Source organism: Ictidomys tridecemlineatus, chromosome 8, assembly GCF_052094955.1.
Source record: "Ictidomys tridecemlineatus isolate mIctTri1 chromosome 8, mIctTri1.hap1, whole genome shotgun sequence".
NCBI lineage: Eukaryota > Metazoa > Chordata > Mammalia > Rodentia > Sciuridae > Ictidomys > Ictidomys tridecemlineatus.
This window is the reverse complement of record NC_135484.1, coordinates 54,683,168-54,710,254: the sequence shown is the minus strand read 5'-3', so window position 1 is coordinate 54,710,254 and position 27,087 is coordinate 54,683,168. Positions and strand designations below refer to the sequence as shown.

Here is a 27,087-nt window from a genome sequence, read left to right as displayed (position 1 = left end):
CCCAGCATATTCCAACCAGTTCTAGGCTCAAAGGGTGCTTTAGGCCAGACTGTTATCAGCAGAAAACACTTTGCAAAATGAAATGCTTTTCCAACATTTTTAGAGCTTGAAGTGTGAACAATATCCTGAACCACAATTAGGCAGAGAAAATCCTAAGGATAGAGAGAAGATATCACTCAGGAGATGACCAGGTGAGAACATAAGGAGGCCTGCAGTTATGTCTTTATTCCTCCCAAAGGGGAGGCACTAGGGTGTGAGTGGTAAGGCTGCATTGTATTAGAGACACTTGGGTTAGGGTTTGTGTAGGTTCTTACCATGTCTGGAGGACAAAGAGAGCCAGACCTAAGAGTGTTCAGTGGAGACGTAGAAACAATGTCAACTTCTCAGTCCCCATTAAATCTAGAAGCATATTAAGCTGAGAACAGGTAATGGGTGTAAGCACAAAGAAATTGCTTGCGATTCTGAACTTGGAAGGCACTTTTAGGTTGTGAGGATGTTCATTTCAGAGAAATTGCTTTCTTATTAAAACAAAACTGATTGTGCTGTTTTTAATTGTATTAAAGTATCTCCATTCTGCCTTGTGGTATCCATACTCATTCTGGATGATAGCTGTGTGGAACAGTGGATTCTGTGACCTAAGTTTAAGCTAGCATTGTAAGACTATGTGCCACCAGTCTCCGAAGCCCAGCATTCTCTTGGTTTGGTACCGGGTTTTCATGCTTCAAGATTTTTTTTTTTTTAACACAGATTTCTACAGTTTTGGTGGTTCACCCTATGAAGTCCAGCCGCAGCACATGAGGTGGGCCAGAGAACTATTTCAGGAGCAAACCTCATGTTTCCTCTAATTTTTTATAAGCACTTAGGTCTACCTGATTCTGAGGTGTTTCACAGAGTCCATCCCATGCCACCTCCTAGAGCACTAAGAAACCGCTAAAACTAGAATGCATGCTTTGGTTTCTTAAAATTAGTGACTCTTCTTTGGATGAAACTGAAGTAGAAATTATGAATAAACTAAAGCAAGACAAAACTTAACTAAAAAATGAAACCATAATTTCTTTCATGGAGTTGGAGGACCCCAGTTATCTGGTGTGGGGCATGTGCTTCCCTTTGGGAGTCCAGTTCCCTGGCTTCAGTCCTGCCTCCTTCCTCCTGACCCTCCCCGATTGCATCTTCCACCTGTATGGGGAGGGGAAAATCCCTGTGCTTCTCCCAGGCCCTTTACCCTAAGGTGCCTGTCGTCTAATCAGGTCTTCATATTTACTCAACCCCAGAGGAGGGGTGGATTGGCTGAATTCTGCTGACTTGTTGCTGCCCAGCTCTGCTGATATGGACATTTGTAGGGTGGGGAATGACAGGGGATTACCAAGCAGTTGCTGAGTGATAAACCAAGCTGAGGCCACCACAAGCAGGATGCACAAAAAAGAGCAACAGGACACACTGGCCCACTGCTCTGAACCAGCTGTCTGTGCTGCAGCCTGCTGGGAAATGGTGTGGGGCGGGTGGGATCCAGAGCTTTCCCTTGAACAAAGTTAAGGATAGCATGAGTCACAAAATGTTTGGGGCCGTACAGATTTGGGGCGTGGGGGAGTATTCCACATTTTATGGCGATTGACTTACTGGAAACTCATCATGGAAACAGAGATTTAGGGAAAGAACTCTAAATATGTTCTGGGAAGGCTCCCATTCATGGAATTGGTTAAGCAGACAAATGGCTTCCAGGAATGCCCAACCAGATTTATATAGCAAGATGCAGATGGTTGATAGTCTCTTTTCCTGATACTGCAGCCTAGGGCAGGGGGACACACACCCTTTCACCCCCTTCACTCGCAAGTTCTCATGATGGCCAGCAAGAAAATCTCTGATTCTCATCTATGCATATCCTCCTCCTTCCCCTTTTCTTGTTACATGTAATTAATAAGAAGGTTACAAACAGTTATTACATAAGAAACTTGAGATGTAAACAGAGTTCGCTAGAAAACGGGATGAGAGCTGGCTGTTTGTTCCTACATCAGTGAAACTTTGTAAAGAGCACATTTTTGTTTTGTTTTGTTTTGCTTGGTACTAGGGATTAAACCCAGGGGCACATTACCACTGAACTACATTCCCAACCCTTTTTTATTTTTTATATTCAGATAGGGTTTCCGCTAAGTTGTCGAGGCTGGCCTTGAGTTTGTGAGTCTCCTGCCTCAGTGTCCTCAGTCACTGGGGTGTAGCACACACCAAGCACCTGGCTTGTGAGCACATTGATTTTTTTTTAAAGTATTATTATTTTAGTTGTTGATGGACCTTTATTTTATTTGTTTAGTTACACACGATGCTGAGAATCGAACCCAGTGCCTCATACATGCTAGGCAAGCACTCTACCACTGAGCCAGACTGCACATTGATTTTAATTCCTTATCTTCCATCTTTCCTTTTCCTTGTTATTATTAATAACCCTCTGAATTGAAACAAATTTGTGACTTTTTTCTTTAAAAATATAACCTTTAAAATTGATAAAATAGGTAATTTCATGAAAAGAAAATTATTAATTTTATCGTTAACCTTCTTTTAGATAATTTTACTAAAAGAAAAAAAAAATGTAATCTTGCTAGGTACTACCTTTGTTGCTTATTCTGGACCAAGAAATACATTAGCTTCTATGCCTCTGTACGATTTCAGCTATGTCTAGAATGTTGTGTGTGTGTATGGATGCACATATCACAGCTATAGCTTGTGAGTTTGTATTTTGAATACAGTTATTTTTTCTTGTTTGAATGGTGTCCAATGTTTTATTTAGGAAGCAGCACAAATAGTTTAAAGATTTCTGGTTTTTCCTAATGCTTCTCATAGTGACCTTTCATCAGTACTGCCTTGCCCTGGGACCTGATGGAAGAAGGTGCGTCTTCCTGGCCTTTGCTGTTGCAGCCAGCCCCAGAAGGCTTTCCCAGGTTCCATTTGGCAACTTTTAACTGCAGTTTAGTAGATCTAGGTTATCTAAAATCCTTTTCCTACCTTCCTGTAAAAAATCTTAGTTCATTAAAATTTGACTCACAAACTTTTAAATGCTTTAGAATAAGTTTTTGAGAATAAGTTTTTGAGAAGCAAGCCCACCCCAAATCCATCGTTCACATAGCTCTTACGCGCTATTCTATTTCAGATAAATTTCAGCCACTTCCTTCCATCCCGTTTGCTCTTAATTCTGGGTGTGGATTGTCCCATCTCAAGTTTCCTCCTAGAATGTAGCTACATTTCTGCAAGAAAATACTGGGTGGCAGTTTTCTTTAAGACCATAAAACTATGTCAGTTCTCTGAGCAAGATTGAATTGCTGCCCAACACCTCTACCCCCTAGATAATCTCTGCTTCTCAAGATTTCTAAGAGGTAAGTCACTCATTTTAAAAGACTACTGACAAAACTTTAGTTACTTGAGAGAGCAACTGTACAAGCACATTGACGTTCATAGATAAAAGCCTTTTTAACTGTTATTTCCTCTTCTTAAAATCTATGTATTCATAGAAAATGTAGAAATGATGGATTGCAAAATGGAGAAAGTCAAAATCACCTGTAATTCTGCACTTGATCACTGTTAAAATTTCTCCATGCTTATTTCCTGGTTGTTTGGTTGACTGGGATTATACATGTGTTTTTTGTTTTGTTTTGTTTTAGTTGGTGCATATTCACTATACAGAATGGTGGCTTTCATTGTGGCATATTTGTATGTACATAAGAGCATAATTTGATCAATTTCACTACCTAGTATCTCCCCTACCTTCACTATACATATGGTTCTAAAATCTTGATTTTTTTTCTTAAGCCTTGGGGGCTTTGTGGTTGGATGTCTTGGCTAATTTTTGTAAAAAGGGAGAGATTTTGCATACTTTTCTGTGTCATTAAATAAACATCAATGGCTTTATTTTTTAATTAAATGTCATATTTCCAAATAATTGTAGATTCACATGCAATTATAGGAAATAATAGAGAGAAATCTTGTGCACTGTCACCCTGTTGCCCCCAGTGGTAATGTCTTGCTAACTATATTGCATACTGCCAAGACCTTGCCATTGCTACAGTCAAGATGCAGAGCATGTCCATCAGCATGGAGGTCCCCCCAGTCCTGGCTGGTCTTTTATAGCCACACCCATTTCTTCCTGTACTACACCTGACCACTGGCAACTGTTGATCTTTTCTCCATTTCTATAATTTTGTCATTTCAAGAATGTTAGGTAAGTGCAATCATATAATATGTGAGCTTTTAGGATTTTTTTTTTTTTTTTTGCGGGGGGATGGGGGGTGACGGGGTGGTGGTGGTGGTTTTGGCTTTTTCCATTTTCTGCATTCCCTGGAGATTTATCCAACTTGTTGCACATCTCAGTAGTTTGTTCCTATATGTTGCTGAATAGTATTCCAGTTTCTGTATATTTCAGGTTCTAAAGTTTTTGATTATTTTGAATAAAGTTGCTATAGACATTGGTACACAGGATTTTGCATGAATGTAAGTTTCATTTCTTTAGGATAAATATCCAGTTATTTCATTTTAATAATGGCATAATGTTTCTTTGTGGGGCATTGTTTTTTATTTTATGAAATAAATATTTATTTACTTCTAGATGGATTGTTAAGGATTTTCTTACATCCTAGTTTTCCTGCTTATTAGAAATATCACTGATGAAATTCTCACAGGTAAATTTGAATGCACATATCCCCTTTATTTTTCCCCTAGAATTGAAATTGATGCTTCAGAGTATGAAAAAATTTAAAGACTTTCTTTTTAGAATTTCTCATTTTCCCTTCTAAAAACCTTTTAAACTCCTAACAGCAGAGCACAAAATTGCCTATTTCTCATCTCTTGGTCAACACAGAGCATTATTACTTTAAAAATCTTTGTAATTGTCTACCATATCCCTCTAGCAACTTGTACCTAGAGCTTGACTATTAGTTTTCCAGTTCTGGTTGGCCTAAGAAAATCTTCCACAATAAGAGATACCACCAAAATCTTGTTTTTGCATAAAATTTGGGCCTCTACTGAGGTACTTCTGTAAGATTTGTTTAAACTTACCATCATTATTTTTCCTTCCTAAAATATAGTCCCTCATCTTGAAGAATGCTCCCCAGACTTAAAATCTGTCAGTATGTGTTATTTTATTGTAGAAGCTAAATGCTTAATTTGGATTTGGATAGAAGATCTATAACAAATTACCCTAAGCATGCCTGCTCTTTTATGTTGTCCTTTATCTGTTCCTCATATTTATTCAGAACTAGATAACAATGTATTGCCAGAACAGATAGCATTTGAAAAAAGCAAAGGAGGTCCGGGGGTGTAGGGCCATGGTAGAAGCCCATGCTTAGCCTGCACGGAGCCCCAAGTTTAGTCCTTGGCACACAAAAAATGAAAGGAAAATGCTTTGAAATTGTGAACCACTTTTTAGTGAAGGCTGATTAATATATACAGTATAGAGGTAGGTGTGTGTGTGTGTGTGTACACACACACAGGACCTGTTGAAGCCATTAGAACCGAGTTGGGTAGTCATTTAATGGGAGCACTGTGTGAAGGCAGAGTGGTGAGACACTTTGCCCGCTTCTCATGCTGCCATGTTTAGGGTTTCTCTGAAGAGGCAGTGACTTTGAGGGAATAAGATAGGGCCATTGATGTATAGCTACCAAGGCTGAGGAAATGTATTTGTGTTTTCAGAGGTAAATTAAATCTAGTTTGAAAATTACTTTCTGGTGGAATATAGCAAATCGACTTTCTGTCCAGTGTAAGACTTGTTCTTTTCTTTCTGTGTTTCAAGATCTGGAGTTTTTTTTCCCCCCTTCCCTTCTTTACCTTCAGGACCATATTTATGATAAGCACATGTGTCAGTAAAAATTGATTTTTTGTTTATCACTCTCATAGAAAGCTGGATGATTTTCAGGAAAGATTATGCTCACTGACATCTTTGGTGACAAAATTAGTGTCCTGTAATCAAGACTCCATTATTACAAATAAATGAATAACGGAAACCAGCAGAATCTGGCATTTCTGCCTTTAAAGTTTATAAGATACTCTTTTGTTTAGCCAGCCACTTACGCACCTCTATCTTGCAGCTAAGAATTATGTTTATGATCGTAATGAAATGAGCAAATAAAACATCATCCATGAAAACTGTTCACTTTCTCAGAGATGACAAAAAAAATTTTTATCATGATCCATCCCCTGAAACTTATTTTACAGGGTTCTATAAACCTGCATTTTTAAACAAGCCTTTGATTAAAAGTGGTTTGGGAAGTAATTCTAACTTCATTTTTGTGTCAGATTACATAATATAATAAAATTAAAATCCATATGATTAAACAAGAATTCTTTGTTATACAGAGTATTACTAGATACCTAAATACAACTTGGTTTGGAAAATGAAATAAAATGAAGTCATATGTATATACTTGTCATCATAAGTATGCTAAATCAAAAGCTGTGCAACAACGAGAAACATTAATGGGTCAGATCCAAGTACAAATGAATATACTTCTGATTTCCCACGTTTCATTGAGCATCAAAACTCACCAATCTTTTGGTTCTTTTCTTGTACACTGTTCTATATCTTCTGCATCTGATTAGCTCCCTGGATTTTATTTCATTTTTTATGTGACATTCTCTACAGATACAGTCATTGGCTGCTGCTTGGGGGGTTGAACATCCTTCTGGGTGTGCATTATTAGTACCTATACACCATAGAGAAGGTTCCCTGTGTTCCCAATAGAACTGTTGCAGCACTGCAGCCCATTTTTCTGCAATTTATCATGATTCTTACAGCATCAGTCACATGAGCATTAAGTATCTAGAATATAAACATATGTTTTAGACTAAGAAAGAGTACCGTATTGAACATCAAGATGGTCATTTTTGCTCCAGATATATATACCCTGATTTCCAGAGCCTGATTTCAAGTATAAAGGGGATAGAGGGAGGGAGTGCGCTAACCAGGGCGGAGGCCGCCATAACTGAAGTTTTAAGTAGGTATTTCTGTGAGGCTGGCCCTTGCAGGCTTTTCCTCTGGGTGTACCATCCTTTCCTTCAGAGCACTTGACAGGTCCTGGAATTTGTCAGTTTTATTGAGGCAGAGAGTTTATTTCTATTTTTGAAACAAATTTTATCTGCATGGTACATTATAGTCTTTTTAAAAAAATCTTTAAGAAGTGGTTTTGCAGTGATCATAGAACTAACTATGGGTCCAAGGACTAGAGTGGTCTTTGACTAGTGCCTAATACTCTGAAAGAATGTGGTTCTGAGGATGATTAAATATGAACAGCAACAGTGTCAGACCCTCACCTGCTTTGACTCCAGGAGCCGTGTTTGATTCTGACTTGATTGGTTGTTGGTAAACCAGTCAGCATCACGCAGAATTAGTGTACTGAGGTCAGATGGGAGCTAGAAAAGAAAAAGGAAAATAATATCTAAACAATCAAGATTTATTACATAGATATTTTAGGAAAGATTTGCTCATAAAAATTTAGAATTATGGTGAATGTTTTAGTAATAAAGAAAAATTAGAAGGTAGTATCAAATGTTAGTATATTTCTTGGCAAATAAATGAGGTGAAATTCATTGGGTTCCTTTGCCCTCTTCAGTGGCAGATACAGTTTTGTGAATTATTGTACTTTCAGATGACGTGTTTTGTGGTCTTTTTGGCTTTGGATAAAATCGAGCGGTGATATACTTTTGCCTGAAATGAGTGAGTATATTAAAATGTAGAAGCTTCTTATGACTTATTAGTATGTAATACATTTGACTCTCTGAATTCATGTAGTGAACAGGTACAGAGTTTTTCCCTTGTCATTATTCCCTAAACAATACAGTGTAACTATTTGCATAGCATTTACATTGTATTAAACATTGTAAATAATCTCCTGATGACTTCTGGTATTGGGGAGGGTGTGCGCAGGTTATGTGCCTGTAGTACCCTATCTCATAGACAAGATTTGAGCTTCTGCAGCTTTTTTGGTATCTGCCAGGGAGTTGGAGATCCTAGAACAAATTCCCCTAGATACCGAGGGACAGCTGTAATTACATTTGACATTGACCTATTTGTGAACAAGGAATAATCACAGCTGATTTCATTGTTCATTATTGTGTTTGGAAAACAAATAGATCTTATAGTTTTAGAAACTGCTAGAACCGAAGTTGAATTTAGCCAAAGAAAATGGCTAGTCTGGATGTTTTAGGCCCCCTCAAGTCTTCCAAATTTGGTTTTTATGTTGTTGCTTTTTCCCTTTTCTGTTTATTTGATTTGATGACCTGCCTCTTTTTAAAAAACAAACAAACAGGAAAAAAACCCAAACTCTGGTTCATCCCTGAAAAGATGCTCTCATTGCCACATCTGAATGTCATAACTATGTGGTGATTGTGGTGATTTTAAGCCTTCCTACCTTATTTTTGAGACTTGGCTCACATGTAGGTCATAATGGCCCAATAAGAAGAGAAGAAAGGGGGTTTAAGGTCAAATGCTTCTGTTTTGCAGACTTTTTTCCCGCTCATTCCTTTACAAGGCATGGCCTCTTGGCTTTCCAACTTTTATTTTTAAGCTTAAATTGTTGCTTTTGCCAAAATAAACTTTTTTAATTGAGGCAAGTGAAGTTTGTAGTCATACTCTATTTTTTTCTTTTTCTTTTTCTTTTCTTTTTTTTTTTTTTTTTACATATAGTATTTACAATCCATACTTTGAAAGTCACCCATTTCTAAGTCAGGGCTTAGGTTAATGAAAAGCTTGCCTGAGATGTTACTGTAGCAAACAAAGTGGGATTAGAAGTCACATTTTTTTTTCTACTTCATAAATGGTTCAGGGCTGATTTTGGAATTATCATAGAGGAGAAGAGTTGTTTGTTTTTGCTTTGTTTTAGCACAGGAAACATCAGGATATGCCCTGTTTTGATTACCTGCTTAGATAAAAGTACATGACCAGGTCAGGGTGGCTGAACAGTCCCAAATGGAGTGAGTGGGAACTCTAGCATGAGGCAGATTAGCATGTGGGACTGCAAATTAGGAGAAAAATAGGTTGAAGGGAGAAGTCAAAGACCCAATTATGTTATAAGAGGTGGTGCTTTTAAATCACTATAAAGACCCAAGTTGGGGATAGTTTTATAATATGAATATGTGATGCTTGGTAATTCTTGTCATTGGTGAAATATTGGGGGGAAGTTCAGTATAAGAATTAAAAGTAAAATAAGATAGTTTGTGCCACAAAGAAAGTTTGGTGCAAAACAGAACAATTATAAATTTAAAAGAGGTGGGAGTGAGAGAAGAATTAATTTGGCAACCAGGGTTTAAGCCTGGCATTCTTTGTGGTCTGATGGAGACTCACCAGAGTCTCTTCCTTGGTTGTCAGTAATGTTCTTATTCATGACTAATTACTGCTCCTGCATTGAAATCCAGCAACTCTGAAGATGGGGAATTTTTTTTTTTTTTTTTGAAATTAACTCCATAGTACTCACCCCTTTTGTTCAGCACTACGCACTGTACCCTGGCTCCTCTTCCCAAGGGCAGTTCATTGGCAGGGCTGCCTGGGAGGGCAGTGTTTTCTGCATAGTAATAAGGCCCCTGCAATTGTGATATTCCTGCCCCTCACCCTAAAGTCTTGGGTGCTTGACATACAGTGGCAATGCCACTTGTAGAACAAAAATCAAAAGGAGAAAAGGAAAAAGGTCTTCCTGAACTTGATACATCTATTCATTCTGCCACGCTGAGATTAAGGCTTATCTACAGGAAATCCCATGGAAAACTTTCTTTTCCTTCCCAGGAAGTTGCTCTGTGAACAGGAATGTTCAGGAAGCCAACAAGCTTTTCCTAGACCTTTTACCAGTCTGTCCTACTTTTATTAAGGGCTTAGTAATCTGTCTGCCTTTTGATCACCTTTAGTGCATGCTAACTTGCATGTCTGTTTTGAAACCTAATGTGAGCTAACCACTGATGTGTGTGATTCTCATTTCTGTTGCTTGCTGTAGTAGATGGGGGTCCCCTAAAGATAGGTGTTGAAGAAGTTGAAGAAGACAATGCTTGTTCAGCCAGCAGGCATCTGGGTTATTTTTTTAGAGAACCAAACCCTTGAGATATTAGAATATTTAGGAGCAAGGTGTTATCGTTGGTTCTCAGACTCAGGGAATTTAGAATTCAAGGACTTTTAAATTATTAACTTGTACGTTTTGTCTTTGATACCCAGAAGGGCACATTAAGGACATGAAAGAATTTTTATGCCAAATTGAAATACTGTAGACTACTTCCAACACTGCCTTCTTCAGGAACTTGCGTTGTAGATATCCTCTCTGATCATGGAGAAGTTACATGTCTTCAAAAGAGCACTGTAACATGTTTCTAACCCTGTATGTCTCACTCTGTTCAACTACCTGGATAGATTCTGCTCATTCTCTTGAGAGCAAGGGAGTCCCTGTACCTTCTGGCTTTTCTGCCATCTGATACATAATGGGATATAAGTATGCCTTTCCTTTAGGGGCTTATAGGTTAAATAGCAGAATGCTTTATCTCAGATGCTAAGAAAGAAATTTATTCATGCACTAAATATTTACTGATGCTTACCAAGTGCCAAGCATTGTTCTAGGCATGGGAAATCCATCAGTGAACAAAAGACAACCAATACCATCCCCAGCCTGCCTAAAGGAGACCACATCTTCTAGAAATGCACGTTCTTTAAGAGTAGATTGACCTGGATGAACTGATCTCCATCATTACCAGTATCTCAGGTCAGGACAGTGGCATTCAAAGAGTTAATGGAAGTTGAACCTTCAATCCTGCCTGTCTTTTTGCTGCCTTTTCCCAAGGATTTGGGGATTGTAGGATGTCAGAGTTGAGAGTTCTAGCCCCAGTCCTTCACTAGTCCCAGTCCTTCATTTTATTCATCAGAAATGATTAGAATCTCATGCATATTTCCAGTTGGCCTTAAGATCATCTCAGGTTTCTCTGTTTCAAATGTAACAACACGGAAACATCGTTTTCTGCTCGGTCATCTTTGGAATACTTGGGTGGGGTGAGATCTCTTGTTTAGCTCCTTGGAAAACTGATGCTTGGATAAGTTAAGTGACTGAGTACTGGCTATCACAGACCTGTTTTCTAGTCTAACAAGTAATTTTGCCAAAGAGGCTAATTTCTAACTGGAAACTATCTTTCTGTTCCCAGAGGGAAATGGAACATGGATTAGATTATAGTCTCAATCCAAACAAAAGAGAAGAATGTTCAAAACAAACAAATAAACAAACAAACAAACAAAAACCTCCCACCCTTTTCTGTTGCCACTGAAGTTTCTCTATCAAAACAAAAATCCAGAAGCAAAAATACTCTTGAGAGAAATCGGGAAACCAGATAGCCTACCAGCTAGCCACTCTATGGTTTCTGAACAGAGTGTACTGTTTAGGATCCCTTTTAGCTGCCTTTGGGCTTATTTAAAAACCACATTAGCATGTTTATAAGTGGAAAACAATTTAATGGTTCTTCTTTTGGCCTTGGTACTTTCATAAGGTTTAACATTTCTAATAGTAAAGTCTTCAAAAAAATTTGAAGAGAAAGAGGATATTTTGACAGAGAAAAAAGCTTAACTTTCTGTTTTTCTCTACCTCTACCCCACCCAAAGTCAGAAAACTGGCCTTATGTACCCTGGCCAGCTTTGTTTCAACTCTAGGACGGTTGTTCAAGTAGTTAGTACTCAGCAATCTGAAGTACTACCTTTTGTTAATGCTGAGGTTGCCAGGGTGCTTCCCAACTGCAGGGTTTCCTAGCAGGACCTCAAGCTAAGAATATCTTTGGTTGTTTTCACCTTAATCCAAATGGACAGTTACCAGAGTACGTGATGCACAAGAGGTTATTGGAGATTAGTTCTTAAATGTCTTTAAGATCAGCCTATTGTAATTCACATTCTGTAGAGCTATGCTTTATAACTGGTAAGCTGAGTAAATAAATGGATTATCTCTAAGCCTTGCTGTTTTTAACCTTACCCCTCACCCCAAGCAAATGGTGAATCCTCACATCACTTCCAAAAGTGTTTTATTTTGGCAAGTGTTTAGATACTGGACAGATCTCAGGATTTGTTCCTAGGAGCAGACAGAGGGTAGGAATGGTTGTGGTCCTCCTGGGATAGCATCTGCCATGGACAGAGAGGCACCGTTTTTTACCCAGTGGGTGGCAATGGGCCTGGGTCCTTAGCTGCTTCATAGCTGAGTCACCTTGGGCCAAGTTATAAAGCTCTGGTCTTGATCTCTTCAGCTTTAAATTAGCCAAAATACTAACTGCCCTGTCTAATGCATTTCAAGACTGTATAGAACTACAGCATAGAGATGGCAGGTGGTATTGTTAAGAAGGAAGGGGGTGGGGGCTTAGCGTCAGATCCTAGTGAACCTGTCTCACTGCACTCCTCTCTGTGTGGAGCTGTGATCACCTTCAGGCTAAATTATTTGTGTCACTGGGTCAGCCACATGGGCCAACAGAGTGACCCCTCTTAAACTGGGAAGCAGTGTGTTCTCACCTGTCTCCTCAGGTCACACCCCATTAGTGGGACTTACCAATTCAGGTCCTTCAGTTGTAGCTTAGTTTAACACTTGGGGATGTCCTGCTGACTTGACTGAAGGACTTTACTGTTCACAGCAGGACTCCTTGCCTAGGCTGGAGTCCTTCCATGAAATTCAAGAGTCATGCATGTTGGATTAAAGGACACACATGAAGTTGGAAAAAACCTGTCCTCTTAATTTATGAATTCATTGAAGGTTAGTTTGTATGCACATGTATTATGTACTTAGTTGAATAAGAGATTTTCTGGTTTTTGCTTTTAAAAAAATATTTTTAGTTGTAGATGGAAACGATACCTTTATTTTTTATTTATTTTTATGTGGTGTTGAGGATTGAACCCAGTGCCTCAAACATGCAAGGCAAGTGCTCTAAAACTGGGCTGCCACCCCAGCCCTGGTTTTTGTTTTATGTACTTCCCATATATAGGTTTAATAATGACTATTTCATATTATTGCTTTAATAAGACAAGGATTAGATGGATTTGTAATTTAACTGTTTCCCTGTAAGAGAGCCTTTTTTTTTTCTTTTGATACCAGGGTTTGAACTCAAGGGCGATTAACCACTGAGCCACATCCTTAGCCCTTTTTATTTTTATTTATTTATTTTTGTTTTGAGACAGGGTCTCACGAGATTGCTCGCAGCCTCACTAAGTTGCTGAGGCTGCTTTAGAACCTGTGATTCTCCTGCGTACGTCTCCTGGGCTGTAAGGGATTACAGGCATGAGCCACCAAGCCTGGCTCATTTTTCTCCTTTAATATGATAATTTTTTGTTTTAATAATTTAAAAGGAATGGATTTAAGTATCCTATAAATGGCTTAGTTCTAACTGTGGACGCCTGTCCTGGAATTCACAGTAAACTGACAATGAAGAAATTTGCCCCATAAGAAACTCAATAGAATCAAAAGTGTTCTTAAGTACAAATGAGAGTCCTGGGAGGAGACTCTCAGTGGAATGGGCTGAGCCTCTTCACCTTTGAGCTCTGAGTCAAAAGAGAAGAAAAGAGTGGAGCTCTTGGATTTGTGTGTTTTGTTTAACAAGAGAGCACACACATTCACAGTCTGGGGCCTTTGTAAGTACGGACAAATTGGGTGAAATCTGAAGCTGTAAGTGGAGTTTAAAACAGTACTGAAGTAGCCCCCTCACATTTTCTAGTACTTATTGTTTTTGCTCCCCTCCCCCCAACACACACATCTTATGACTCAGAGATAATACTCTCTGCTTTTGAGGCATTTGGATAATTTTATAGGAAACTACCTTTCTCTCTTTTTAAACTATGGTATGGTGATTTATTTAGAAATTACCTGTAGAAAAATTTAATCAAATTTATTGAGTTATAATTTGAAAACAAAATTTACTACTTTTAGTATAAAATTTGAATTTTGATAAATGTGTATGGTTGGATGTAAAACATTTTTAAACAGCTGAGGGAGTTGGGCAGCCGTGGAGTGCTGACCTGGCATACATGGGGCCCTGTTCACTCCCCACCACTATAAAACAACAACAGCAAACCCAAAAACACTTCAGACATTTTCATCTCTTCTGATTTTTTTCTGTCAGTCCCCTCTCCCTCCGCCTACCCGCTGGTAACTGCTGTTGTGCTTTTTCCCTCTTGCTTGAATGTCCCATAAATGGATTTCTAGTCTGTGTAGCTGCCTGTGGTAGTATCTTTCACTTAGCCCATTACACTTGAGACTCATCCATGCCTTTTGTCGGTGACTCATTTTTTTTAATGGCTAAGAATACTATTTTACGAATATTCTATTATATAGATCACAGTATTTTATCCATTCATCCGTAGGTGGACTTTTGGGTTATTTCTAGTTTTTTACTACTGTGAATAAAGCTTCCATGAATATTCACATCAAATCTTTTTGGGGATATATTTGTTCATTTTTTGGGGACAGATACCTAGGAGTAGGATTGCTGGACCATAGGTACAGTATGTTTAACTTTATGAGAAATGGCCAGACTTTTCCAGGGTGGGTGTACTGTTTTGCATTTCCACCAGCACTTTCGAGAGTCGAAAGTTGTTCCACATCTCTCCAATGCTTGGGATTGCTACTCTTTACTGTTATCTATTGTAGAATGTCATGAGTGTGCAGTAGTAGATACCTGAAGATACTTTCAATGTGCATTTGCTTAATGACTAATATTGTTAATGCTTTTCATGTGCTTATTTGTAATTTTTATGTCATCTTTGGTGAGATCTGTTGAAATCTTTTCTTTTTTAAAAAAATTGGGTTATTTATGTTCATACTATTAAGCTTTTAGGTGTTTCTAGTGTATTCTGAGTACAAGTTTTTTTTAAATTAGAAGTAAGTTTTACAGATATAGTTTCCTGTGAAACAGTTGCTTATTTGTTAGTGCTTTTTTTAAATTTTATTTTAAATTTTGGTTCAAGTCCAGTTTCTGCTTTTTCTGCTGTGTTTGAGAATTTTTTGTCTAATCTGTGATCACAGTAATTTTTTTTCAGTATATTTGTTAAAATCTCATAGTTTTAGCTTTGAAATCTAAGTCTCTGAACCATTTGGAACTAATTTTAGTATTTTAAAAATATTTTTTAGTTGTAGATAGACACAGTATATTTGTTTATTTTTATGTGGTGCTGAAGATTGAACCCAGTGCCTCAGACATGTGAGGCAAGTGCTCTACCACTGAGCTCCAGCTCCAGCCCTAGTTTTAGTATTTTGTATGAGACTTCATTTATCTACAGAATATCTTCGATGCTTTCGTCTATTCCTGGGTCCTTTGTTCTGTCTTTTGATCTGCATGTCTTTTAATGCAAATACTATAGCATCTTTAGTATTGTCAATTTATAGTAAATCTTGAGATCATGTAATATAAGTTTTCCATTTTTTTGATTACTTAGACTGTTCTACCTTGATTGTCTTTAATTTATCTCAACAATGTTTTATGTCTTATAATTCTGACACACTTTTATAAAAATTTATCCCTGAGAACTTCATATTTTAATGCTGTCAAAACTGGTTTTTTAAAAATAGTATATTTCCAATTGTTCACTTTCAGTATATAGAAATATAATTAATTGGGTTTTGTATAAAAACTTTATTTCATATCATTTTTAAAAATTTATTAGTTTTCATACCTTTTTTGTAGATTTTTTAGATGTTTATGTCTGAATAAGGAGTATTTTCCATCTTCCTTTCATATAATATATATATATATCTTATATATATCTATCTAACATTTCTTTTTCTTGCCTTATTTCACTGACTGGGTCCTCTAGTAGTCAAATAGCAGTGGTATAGGCAGAAATCCTTGCCATGTTCCAAGTCTAAAGGGAGTAGGAAGCATTCCATTTTCCATTGTTAAGTATAATGTTAGGTATAAGTTTTTCATATATGTCCTTTGTCAGGTTGAAGAAGTTTTCTCTGTTCCTATGTGTGGAGTGGAATTTTAATCATGATTAGATACTGAATTTTGCAAGATGTTCTTCCCACCTCTGTTGAGATATCATATGACCTTTCTTTTTTATTCTTTTAGTATGATGAAATATACCTTTGTCTGGTTTTGGTAATCCCATAAAATGAGTTGGAAAATATTTTAGTTCTGCTTTTTTGGTAGAATTGGTATTTTTGCTTTCTTAAATGTTTGATAGAATTCAATAACAGTGAGGACATCAGAGTTTGGAGTCTTCTTTACAAGAAGATCTTTTTTTTTTTATTTTTTTTATTTTTTTTATTTTTTATTTTTTTTTTTATTTTTTTTTATTGGTTGTTCACAACATTACAAAGCTCTTGACATATCATATTTCATACATTAGATTGAAGTGGGTTATGAACTCCCAATTTTACCCCAAATGCAGATCTTTAACTGCTAATTCAACTTATTAATAGCTACTGTGCCATTGACTTATCTGTTTCTTCTGAAGTGAATTTTGATCATGTCTTTTAGGCAGTCTGTCCATATCATCTAAATTGTCAAATTTTTGGCATACAGTTATTTATATTATTTCTATATTATACTTTTGAAACATATATCTGTAGTGATTTAATTTTCATTTCTTATGTGGATTGTTTGTTTTAATTCTTACCCTCACCCCCTCATTAATCTGGCTTGTACCTTACAATTTTACTGATCTTTTAAAGAATCAACATTTAATTTTAATTGATTTTTTTTCCTCTGCTGCTTTTATATTTCTTAATTCCATTGATTTCTGCTCTTTATTATTCTGTATGTTGTGAGTTTAGTTTGCTTTTCATTTTTTTGTATCCAAAGTAGAAGCTTTGATAATTTATTTTAGACCTTTCTTCTTTCCTAATATAAATATTAAAAGCCATAAATTTCTTGCTATAACTGCTTAAGCACATTTAGCAACGTTTGTTTTCATATTCATTTCAGAATGGTTTCTAATTTATGTGTGATTTTTTTTTTCTTTAATCTATGGTTTGTTTGGGAGTAAATTATTTAATTTTCAAGTATTTGGAGGATTTTTTTCAGCTATCTTTTTATTATTGTTTTCCAATTGAATTCTTTTGTGGTTAGAGAACCAATTTTTGTATTATTTCAGCATTTTAAAATAGATTTGAGATTTGTTTTGTGCCTAGAATATGGCCTGCCTTGTTGAATGTTTTGTGTGTACCTGAAAAATGCATTTACTGCTGTTTTGGGTGGTGTGGTCTATAAATGTCAGTTATGTCAAGTTGGTCAGATTCTTTTTCTGATTGCATGTTCCATCGGGTACTGTAAAAGGAGTATTGGATTCTGCAGCTGTACTTTGGGTTTATCTGCTTGTCTTCAATTCTGTTAGTTTTTGCTTCATGTATTTCAATTTTTTTTAATTTTTAGTTGATATATAATGACTGTATACTGCTTCATGTATTTTAAAAATATTATTAGGTAAACTTTTTAGGTTGATATATCCTCTTAATTTATTGACTTTTTGTTATAGAATGTCTCTTTATTCCTGGCAATAATCTTCATTGAAATCTGATAATATAGCTGTAATTAATATAGCTACAGCAGTCTTTATTGATCCTTTTCCCTCCTTGTACTTTTAACCCAGCTGTGTCTTTATATTTAAAGTGGGTTCCATGCAGACAGCAAATCACTGGGTCTTTTTGTTTTTATTGCTGTTATTTAATGCAGTCTGACAATCTCTGCCTTTCATTCAGAGATTTGGTTTTATTTTTAAATGCCATTTCATAGTGTGTAATTGTGATAGACTTGGGTTTAAGTCTACCATCTTGATATTGCTTTTCCATTTGTCCCATCTGTTCTTTGTGTCCTTTTTACTCTTTTTCTTCCTATCTTCTTTTGAGTTGTTTTATTTTAATGAATTCATGTTATCTCCACTCTTGGCTTATTAGATAACACCTTTTTTTTTTTTTTAAATGGCTGCTCAGGAGTTTATACATCTAATTGATCGTAGTCAAACTTCAAATAATATATAATTTTACACAGAGTATGAGATCCTTGGAACAATATATACCCATATCTTTCAAATAATTAATATATATGACAAATATATTGATATTTTTGCCTTAGTTATCTCAAACAGATTAAAAATGAAAAAAAATTTTATTATCCATATATTGATCATTCTTAGCTTTTCATACCTTTGTTTAAATTCAAACGTCCTTGTGGTATCATTTTCTCTCTGCTTGATGAACTTTTTTATTTTATGTGGCACTAGAGATTGCACCCAAGGGGTGCTCTGTCACTGAGTCACATCCCAAGCCCTTTTTATGTTTTGATTTTGAGATAGAGTCTCACTGAGTTGCCAAGGTATCCCTTGAATTTGACAATCCTCCTGCCTCGGCTTCCCAGGTTGCTGGGATTATGGACATGTACTTCCATGGCCACTGCTTGATGAACTGTTAAAATCATTTCCTTCAGGATAATTTTGCTGGTATGAATTCTCAGTTTTGTTTGTCTGAATAAGTATTTTATGTACATTTTTGTAAGACACTTTTGCTAGCTATAGATTTTTAAGGTTTTAGCTTTTTCCCTTTTAGTTAAGTATGATCTTCCATTGTCTTAACTTAAATTGTCTCTGAAAAAGTTAGCCCTCATCCTGTTAATCTTCCTAATGACTTTTGTCTTGCTCCTTTTAGATACTTTTATCACTCATTTTGATTATGATAAACCTCTGATTTTCTTTCTGTTTGGGGTTTGTCAAGTTTTCTTGGATCTGAATGTTTATAATTTTCAGCAAAAAAAAATTATAATTTAACCATTATTTCTATCTTTTCTTTTCTTTTTTCTTTTCTTTTTTTTTTTTTTTTTAGTTTTAGATGGACACAATATTTTTATTTTACATTTATGTGGGGCTGAGGGTCGAACCCAGTGCCTCATGCATGCTAGGCGAACACTCTACCACTGATCCACAACCCCAGCCCCTAACCATTATTTCCTTAAAATTTTTGTTCTGTTCTTTTCCTCTTTTCTTTTGCAGCTCCAATAGAAAATTTACTGTCCTCACAACTCACTGATACTGTTAATTTTTTTTTTTTTTTAGTTCTTTTCTTTTTCTGTGCTTGTGGTCTACTGATCTTGTGCAGTATCTCATCTGCTCTTGATCTCATCTGTCAATTTAAATAGCTAATTCTTCTTCACTGGAAGTACCTCTGGATAGGTTTGTTTTGTATCTTCCATTTTGGGGCTTATTTTTGTTCTACCTTCTTACTACATGAAGTTTGTTTATTATAACTTTTTAACAGCTTCATTTAGACATAAATCTGTTTTAAAGTGAACCAAGTAAGTTGGTTCTAATTTTAGAACATTTTCATCATTCCACAAAGAAACCTCATACCTATTATACCTATTAGCAGTCACTCCCCATATCCAGTTCATAGAGACTATTTTGACTATTTCATATCAGTGGAATCCTACATGGGGTGATCTTTTATAACTGTTTTCTTTCATTTAATATTATGCTATCAGGATTTATCCATGTGGCTGCATTTATAAACACTTCATTCCATTTTATTGCTCAATAATATCCCCTTGTATGAGTGTGCAACATTTTATTTATCAGTTGCTGGACATTGGAGTTGTTGCCTTTTTGAATGTGAACATTTGTTACAAGTTTTTTTGTGGATGCTTTTGTGGGTTGTATGATAACTGTTTAACTTTTTAAAGTACTACCTTTTTTTTTTTTAAGAATCTGTGCCTCTATAATAGTTAATTTAATGCCTTTTCTGGTGATCTGGGTCATCTTGTCTTATCATTTCTGGTCTGTTTCTATTGATTAATTTCTCTCCTGCTTAGGGGAGAGAGATTTTTCAGATCCTTTGAATGCCTGGTGATTTTTGCTTGAATACGGGAAATGGTGAATTTTACCTCATCAAGTGTTATGCTTTGTTATTGTTGCTTTCGTTTTGGGCACAGGGGATTGAACCCGGGTATGCTTTACTACTAAGTTACATTCCCAGTCCTTTTTATTTATTATTATTTTTTAAATTTTGAAACAGGGTCTTGCTAAGTTGCTGAGGCTGGCCTTGAATTTATACTCTTCTTGCCTCAGCCTCCTGAGTTGCTGAAATTATAGATGTGAACCACTGTGCCTGGCTTGTTTTCTTTTTGAAAAGGCCCTAGACTTTGTTTCCACGTGCAATTGAATTATTTGAAATCAGTTGTATCTCTTTGAAGCTAGTTTTGTAAGCTTTGTTAAGGGGGTCTATTAGTCTAGGGATGATTTAACTCCAATCCTAAAGCAATATTCTTCTGAGGACTTTACTTTATGCCACGTATATTTATGAATGATTTGCTTTTGCTGGTGAAACATGAATTATTCCTAGTCTCTGGGTCTTCTCAGGTCAGCTGCCTTCTGGTGCTTGTGTCCCCAACTTTAAGAGGTTTTCTCTCAAACATGTACAGAGCAGTCTGATGTGCTCTAGAATCCCCCTTCCCTGTTGCCTTCTGGCCATAAGTTCAGGTAAATAAAGGGCTTGCCTCATTTATTTCACCTGTTCTAGTAATTAAGTTCTGTGCTGTCTGTTGTCCAGTATCTGAAAACAATAGTTTTGGGTATTTTGTCTGATTTTTCTAGTGGTTACTGTGTCATAGATGGAATCCATGATAAATGGGATGCCGTGGTTATAATCTGTATAAAACACACACACAATATATACATATATACACATATTAAATACTACATTTCATACAGTGTGTGTGTGTATACACATCTGTGCATTATGTAATATATTAACTGTTTAAAACAGAGCCTGTTATAGAAGGAAAAAAAAAAGTTCCTGTAGCCGTGGGCCAAGTGGAAAGCATTCCTCCTATATACCACAGTCATGGTCATCTTTACTTTCTAACTTGGAGCATTTGGGATCTGAAGAGACAGCGCTTGAATTTTCATGCTGGTGGTTGTTTGAATAATTGCTCCTTCGCACTCTTTCAGTCATCATCCACACTGTATTTACTGAGTCAATACCCACTGAGTGCTGGGGGCCCTACTAGGCATGACTTACTTTTCCTTATGCCTGCTTCTCGGTGGTTGGAATATGCCAAACAAATGAAATTAAAATAGTTTTCCTATTCTGGTTACAAGGTTGGATTCTTGGATTCATCTCCTAAACATTGACATTTGGAAACTGAAAGGGGAATGTAGTGTGTTCTCAGATGTAAAGGGTATCTTATTTCTTCACTGGCCATCTGTTTATTTGTGTCCAAGAATAACAAAGCTTTGGTCATATCCGTACTTTTTAATTACTAAAAATAACGAATGGGCTGCACCAGACTTGCCCCACTTTTGAGCGCTTCTTCCTATAGACTGTTGCAGTAGGACGCTAGTATCCTGATGAAGATAAGACCAGACCTGCGCAAGCATATATGGTATTGCTGTATCCAAAGTTGGGAAGGTGTGATTAATGATCCTTAAGAGTTTTAATTTGGCATGTCTTACTCCTAAATCGCACTTAAGCTTGGTTGCAAAACCTGACAAATGGGTCTTCTGTGCTTGCTGGCTGAGACAGGCACTGCCTCTTTGAGGTCTCATTTCCTAACTCTGCCTGGCAGCCTTCTAGATTTGATTCACAGGGTAGGGCCCAGCTTGCATGGAGACAGAGGGAATCTCCACAGATCAATCTTTGCAGAATAGTTAGATGACATTCCTTGGCCGAAAGCATGGTTCATGCTCCAAACCAGTTCTAACAGGGTCCTCTGTTAGATCTTTAGGTTAATAAATCCTCTTGTTGTAGTTTTGGGATCAGAACAAAAGACCATGCTTATATCCAGGAACTAGAAGTACATAAGATCAATAGCTAATTCATATCAGATCTTAGTATGGTTTTGACTTATTTTCATGTGGGGGATATTTTCTCTCACATTTTAATAGTACATTTTATTTTTTCATCCTTTCCAATAGAAGGGAAAAAATTTTCTTCAGTAGGAAAATATGTGGTGGTACATGGTATCAATTTATGCCTTGTGGGATGCAGAAGTTTCTCCTAAAAACTAGTTACCTGCTTTTTTGCAGATAGGGCCTTATTTCTTGCACAGTGCTTTACCAGAGGTGAGGCTGTGCACAGCGAGGACATTTGGAATCATGGTGTTTTTCTGGTGGAGCTGGGATTGTTTGTTATGAAGCCATGCTTGTGAGTCTGAGGATGAGAACATCAAGTCATTATTTATCTTGGAAAGAGCTAATAATTTGTTTATAGTAATAGCAATTTTATTTTTCTGTCTCAGTCAATAGCAGCTGCTGTTGGCAGTATTACTAAAAGATTTCAACTTGAAGTTTTTAATCTAGGGTGGGGGTTGGGGAGAACAAAATTAACATTGTAAGTATTTTTACTTAATACAATTTATTTGATTTGATTCAGGGTCTGTTCTGGTGTCTTTGTTGAACAGTATTTTTTTGCTGACCCTCAATCCTTGGTGCTGCCACAGTTTCCCAAATGTTGGCACTTCTTAGTGTGTAAGTGGTACAACCAAAAATATTAAAGTGTTTACTAAAATCACATGCTACTTATACTTTCCATTCCAAAGAGAATGTTGAGGCTAACTAGTATTTTAATTGCTCAAGTTGGATAATTTTATTTGGATAGAGAATCTGTGTTCTCGTGAAATTGGGGCTTATGAAATAAGATTGGAAAAAAATAGAATATATAATTGGGCACATCCTGTGCCCTGGTGAATCACCAAGCCAATGTAATCTCCGTGAAGCATTTGGAAACCAGGCTTGTATGCCCTTGCTCTGCCCAAAAACCTAGGAGTTGCCCATGTGGAACAGCAGTTCATCCAAGCTGTAGTCATCGTGATGACTTGTGGAGCCTCTTGCTCATGTGAATAAGCCAGCTGCCTGCTCCTGCAAGTCACAGTGGCATCAGATGTCATCAAAACCAAACCAGAGACCTCCTTAGTCATTCTTAAGGGCCACAAGGCACAGTTCAAAATACCGCTTACAAAGCAGCATCCGGAAGGAAGAACTCATTGTGGGTCTAGGGCCCCATGTACCTTACCTATTGCAGTGACAAATTCTTGGATTGAATCTTTCATCCCATTGGTCAGTTTTCCTTTAGCCCTAAATTTTCTTCCTACTTTGGAATCGGTATAAAAATGCCTGAAAGGGGGAAATCTAAAACCTTGTATAAATCAGGGGTTCATGTTGCCCTGACCTTGTAAAGCATGAAAGTCTTTTTAAGTGCTCTGAAAATGGAATGTAGAAGATTGCACTCGTACGGGGTTTTCCTAGCACACAGTGCTAGGAAAGTCTGTGACTTCCAGAGACGGTACCTGGATCTCTGGAGTGGTGGGCTTGTTGTGATGAGCCAGCTAAACCTTTAAATACCCCAGAAAGTAACCTATTTAACCCTATTAGCTGTATTTACTGGCCTTCATCGGTGCCGGCTGCAGCACCCCCTTTGCTCCAACACTGAATCCTTTTAAGGACAGACTTTGATTTCCTTGTGGGTAGTAGCTGGTTAAACAGTATGAGACACAGAGCTAATTTTTATTGAAGTTTTTGCCTTGGAAGCACTTTTTCTTCTTTGCCAATCCTAGTTTTTAGTTTTGTTTCGAGGTCCTAGCAGTCTGGGGCCTCACACTTGGCCCTTGGCACATACTCTTGCAGCGTGGAAGTCCAGAGCACTGTCACATGGTGCTTATAGTTGAGAGCATGCAATTAAAGAAATCCATATTTGAACCCCAGCTCCACCATTTACCAGCTGTGTGACCTTGGATAAGTCCTTTAGAGTCTCCTTGAACCTCATGGTCCCCCCTTTTTTCTCTTATATAGAATGGGGATAGTACTACCCTCTTATTATAGGTTTGCTCTAAGGATTAAAAGAAGAGAATGGCTATAAAGTACAAGGCATAGAGTTTGGCTTATTATGAGCTTCCCATAAAACTCCAGCTGCTACTATTAGGTGGTAATAAAGATGTTGAATATATGATTAATCTTTTATCTGTCCAACGTGGTTGTCAGTGACTTGAGGTCAGGGGTGCCTTCACCTTGTGTTTATCGTTCAGCTGTCCTAGAATAATTAATTGTTGGTTGCTTTTTAAGCATGGTCCTGAGTTCCTCTGAGGCTACCAGCAAAATCTTACTCTTCCTGTATCAATGCTCACAAGACATGGTGAGCGTGGCTTTCATCTGCTCCTGCTTCTCCTGCTTTTCTACTTGGGATGCCAGGGTGCTTTGTGAGTAGCTCCAGAGACCTTTCTCAGCAGCAGCACTATAGTTTTTAGCTTCATTTCATTGGTCAGCTCCAGTGTGACCCTTTGGTTATGAATGTGTGGTGCAGTTTGACTTCTCAGAGGTTCTGTTAGCTTTTCAGAGTGTCCACTCTGTAGTCCTCAGATGAGACAGGCCATGAATTTAGTTCCGCTCCTTTGTAAGTAGGGGCAGAAACACTGTCAAGTCCACGCTGCAAACGGGAGTCAGTTGTTCCTCTTGTACCGTGTTTCTTACTGATGTGGTCTCCATTCTTGGCCCTGTCTCAGCACTGCCCCAGGCTGAGCCTCTAGGTTTTATTATGTCCTCCTCCCTCTAAGAATACGGGAACTTGCAAAGAGAATATAATCAGAAGTGATGATGGGAAGAGGGGTTTGCAGTTTTGTCTCCAGAGGACATTTAGACATTTTGATTATCATACTGGGGGTACGGGGTGGTGCTACTAGAATTTAGTGGGTAGAGCCCAGGGATATTACTAAACATCCTACAGTGCTCTGGACAACCCAACAATAGAATTAGGTGGCTCACAATGCCAGTAGTGCCAAGACTGACGAGGATGCAGATAGACCATATCACAGGTATGTTGGGGAGAAAGTCAGGGGTGAGGGGCTTCGGCTCCCCTGAAGCCAGGCCCCTTCAGTGCTTGCCAGGTAGGCAGTGGCTAGGATGCCCTAGAAAGAGTTCTCCAGAATTTGGCCTTAGCCTAATGCAGTCCTGTCCATGTGGGATCGGGGGTGGGAGGGCCTGGTGCAGCTGAGGACGGCTGGAAAGAAAGAAGCCAGGGCCTTTAAAACTTTGAGGAGAGGTCAGGGCGGCTTGCCTTCATTTTCTCTCTGCAAGCAGAAGAGTTAGGGAGGGAGGTAACTTTGTAGCTGAGTCAGCTAGGAGAGGAGGAGGGGAGGGAGGGAGGGCAGAGGATGGAGTCCCTGCCTCAGGAGAGGATTTGGTTGAATTCCCCCCATCAACACTCCTTTTTTTTTTTTTTTTAAACATCTGTGCTTTCTTCCCCTCCCTCTTATTACCCCTATTCCTTTTTCACCCGTTACCACAGCTTCCAAGGGGAGCCTTTCTACTCCTGGAGGGAAAGAGGCAGCAAGAGCTCTTCTTAGACTCTCTCTTCCCATTGCTGTGATAATCCTACACTTGAGTTTCTACTGATTTCATGGGATCAGTGTGCCTTATTTGTTTATAGCAACAGCAGTAAGTATAGATTAAGTGACTCAGTTTGTGCAATTTTTTAAGGGAGGTGGCTGGCCACTGGGGATTGAACCCAGGAGTACTTTGCCACTGACTACATCCTCTGTCCTTTAAAAATATTTATTTATTTATTTTTTTAAGTTTGAGATAGGGTCTCACTAAGCTGCTCAGACTGGCCTCCAACTTGAGATCCTCCTGCCTCAGTCTGCCAAGTTGCTGGGATTATAGGTATGTGCTACTGTGCCCAATTTATTGAAGATTTGGTGGGGGCTACTACGGATTGAACCCAGAGGCACTTGATCTTTTTACTTTTTATTTTGAGACAGGATCTCACTAAGGTGCTTAGGGTCTTGCTAAATTGCTGAGGCTGGCTTTGAATTTGTGATCCTCTTGCCTGAGCCTTCTGAGTTACTGGGTTTACAGGCATGTGCTGTCATTGAGGCATCCTTTCAAAAAACTTGGTTCTTCTGGAATAACCAAGGGCATAAGGGGAACTTTGAAGGAAAAAAAAAATGTTGGGAGCCATCTGCTCCCTGAGGTGAAGTGGAAGCTGGAGGAGGGTAGGCCACTTCCAGAACAATGGGAGAGGACACAGAAGGAGGCCTAAGCAGGGCAAGACCTGGTGTGTTCAGACCCTTTCTGTGGCATCTTGGACATGCCTGAAGACTAGTGCATGCTCAGAAGTCTACCAGGACCTGCTGCTGATGGTTTCCAGCATCTGAGTTTGGGGAGAATTCTGTTGAAGCTCCCAGGGATATCTCCGGGGAAATGGCAGGGCCGACCTGGAGAGCCTGAGATATCTCTTATACCTTCTCTAATGAGCTTATAAGTGGCCTGGTTTCATGATTTCTGGGTCATTGGTGAGTGGGCGTAGTGGGTGTTTTGTGAGTGAGTAGAAGACACTTGGGGCAGGTAAGTATTAGTGAACCCACCTGCACATGTCAATCTTCTTCATAGTGACTCACTTCCCAGCATGGATGGAGAAGCTTGCTGCTTGCAGGTTCCTTCCTAAGCAGAGCATGGTCTTAGGTTCCAAGCTGACAGATGCTAGCTTGAGCGACTGGGCCTGGCCTTCTGCTTTGGAAAAGCTTGCTTTTTCCTTGGAAAGCCTTGTCAGATTTTCTGCTCCTTAGGATTTGCTTTTTTTTTTTTTTTTAAATCTTTGCTATACAAAAATCACACAGCATCTTTCTAGGAAGGCAGAATACACATAACCTGTGAAGCCCCTGACCTTTGTAGAAAACACAGTTGTAACAAGTATAACATAAGTTGTAACAAGTCTGTAGCAAAGTTGCTAGTTGATCTGTTTCATTAATAAATAATAAAAGGAATAAAGGAAATTCAGGTCTTCATCTGTGGGTGCCTGAACTGGAATTAAGAAGAAACTTCCTTGTATGATGCTAACTGTTCTTAGTGTTTCTGTCTTTATGAATAGTTGGAACTAGAGTTTCCTTCCATAGAGAAACAGTTGAGCGTGGTGGTGCACATCTGTTATCTTAGGTACTGGGAGGCTGGGGCAGGGGGATTGCAAAGTTCAAGATCAGCCCCAGCAACTTAGGGAGGCCTTATCTCAAAAATTAAAAAGAAAAGAGCTGGGTTGTGGTTTAGTGGTAAAGTGCCCCTGGGTTCTATCCCTGGCAAACACAACCCCCCAGAAGAAAAAAGAGAAAGAGAACAACCTTCAAGTTTTCATTGGTTCATTTGTTAACTGGATTTAGAAG

General features: G+C 37.9%; 1 protein-coding gene and 1 pseudogene across 3 annotated transcripts in view; one reads left to right on the top strand and one right to left on the bottom strand.

The window, feature by feature from the left end:
* The window catches only part of Foxo3 (forkhead box O3), a 119,394-nt gene that overhangs the window by 32,607 nt on the left and 59,700 nt on the right, over window positions 1-27,087 (top strand). The gene's annotated exons all lie outside the window — the stretch shown is intronic.
* LOC120889105 (DNA-directed RNA polymerases I, II, and III subunit RPABC4 pseudogene) lies at window positions 6,502-6,671 on the bottom strand (annotated as a pseudogene).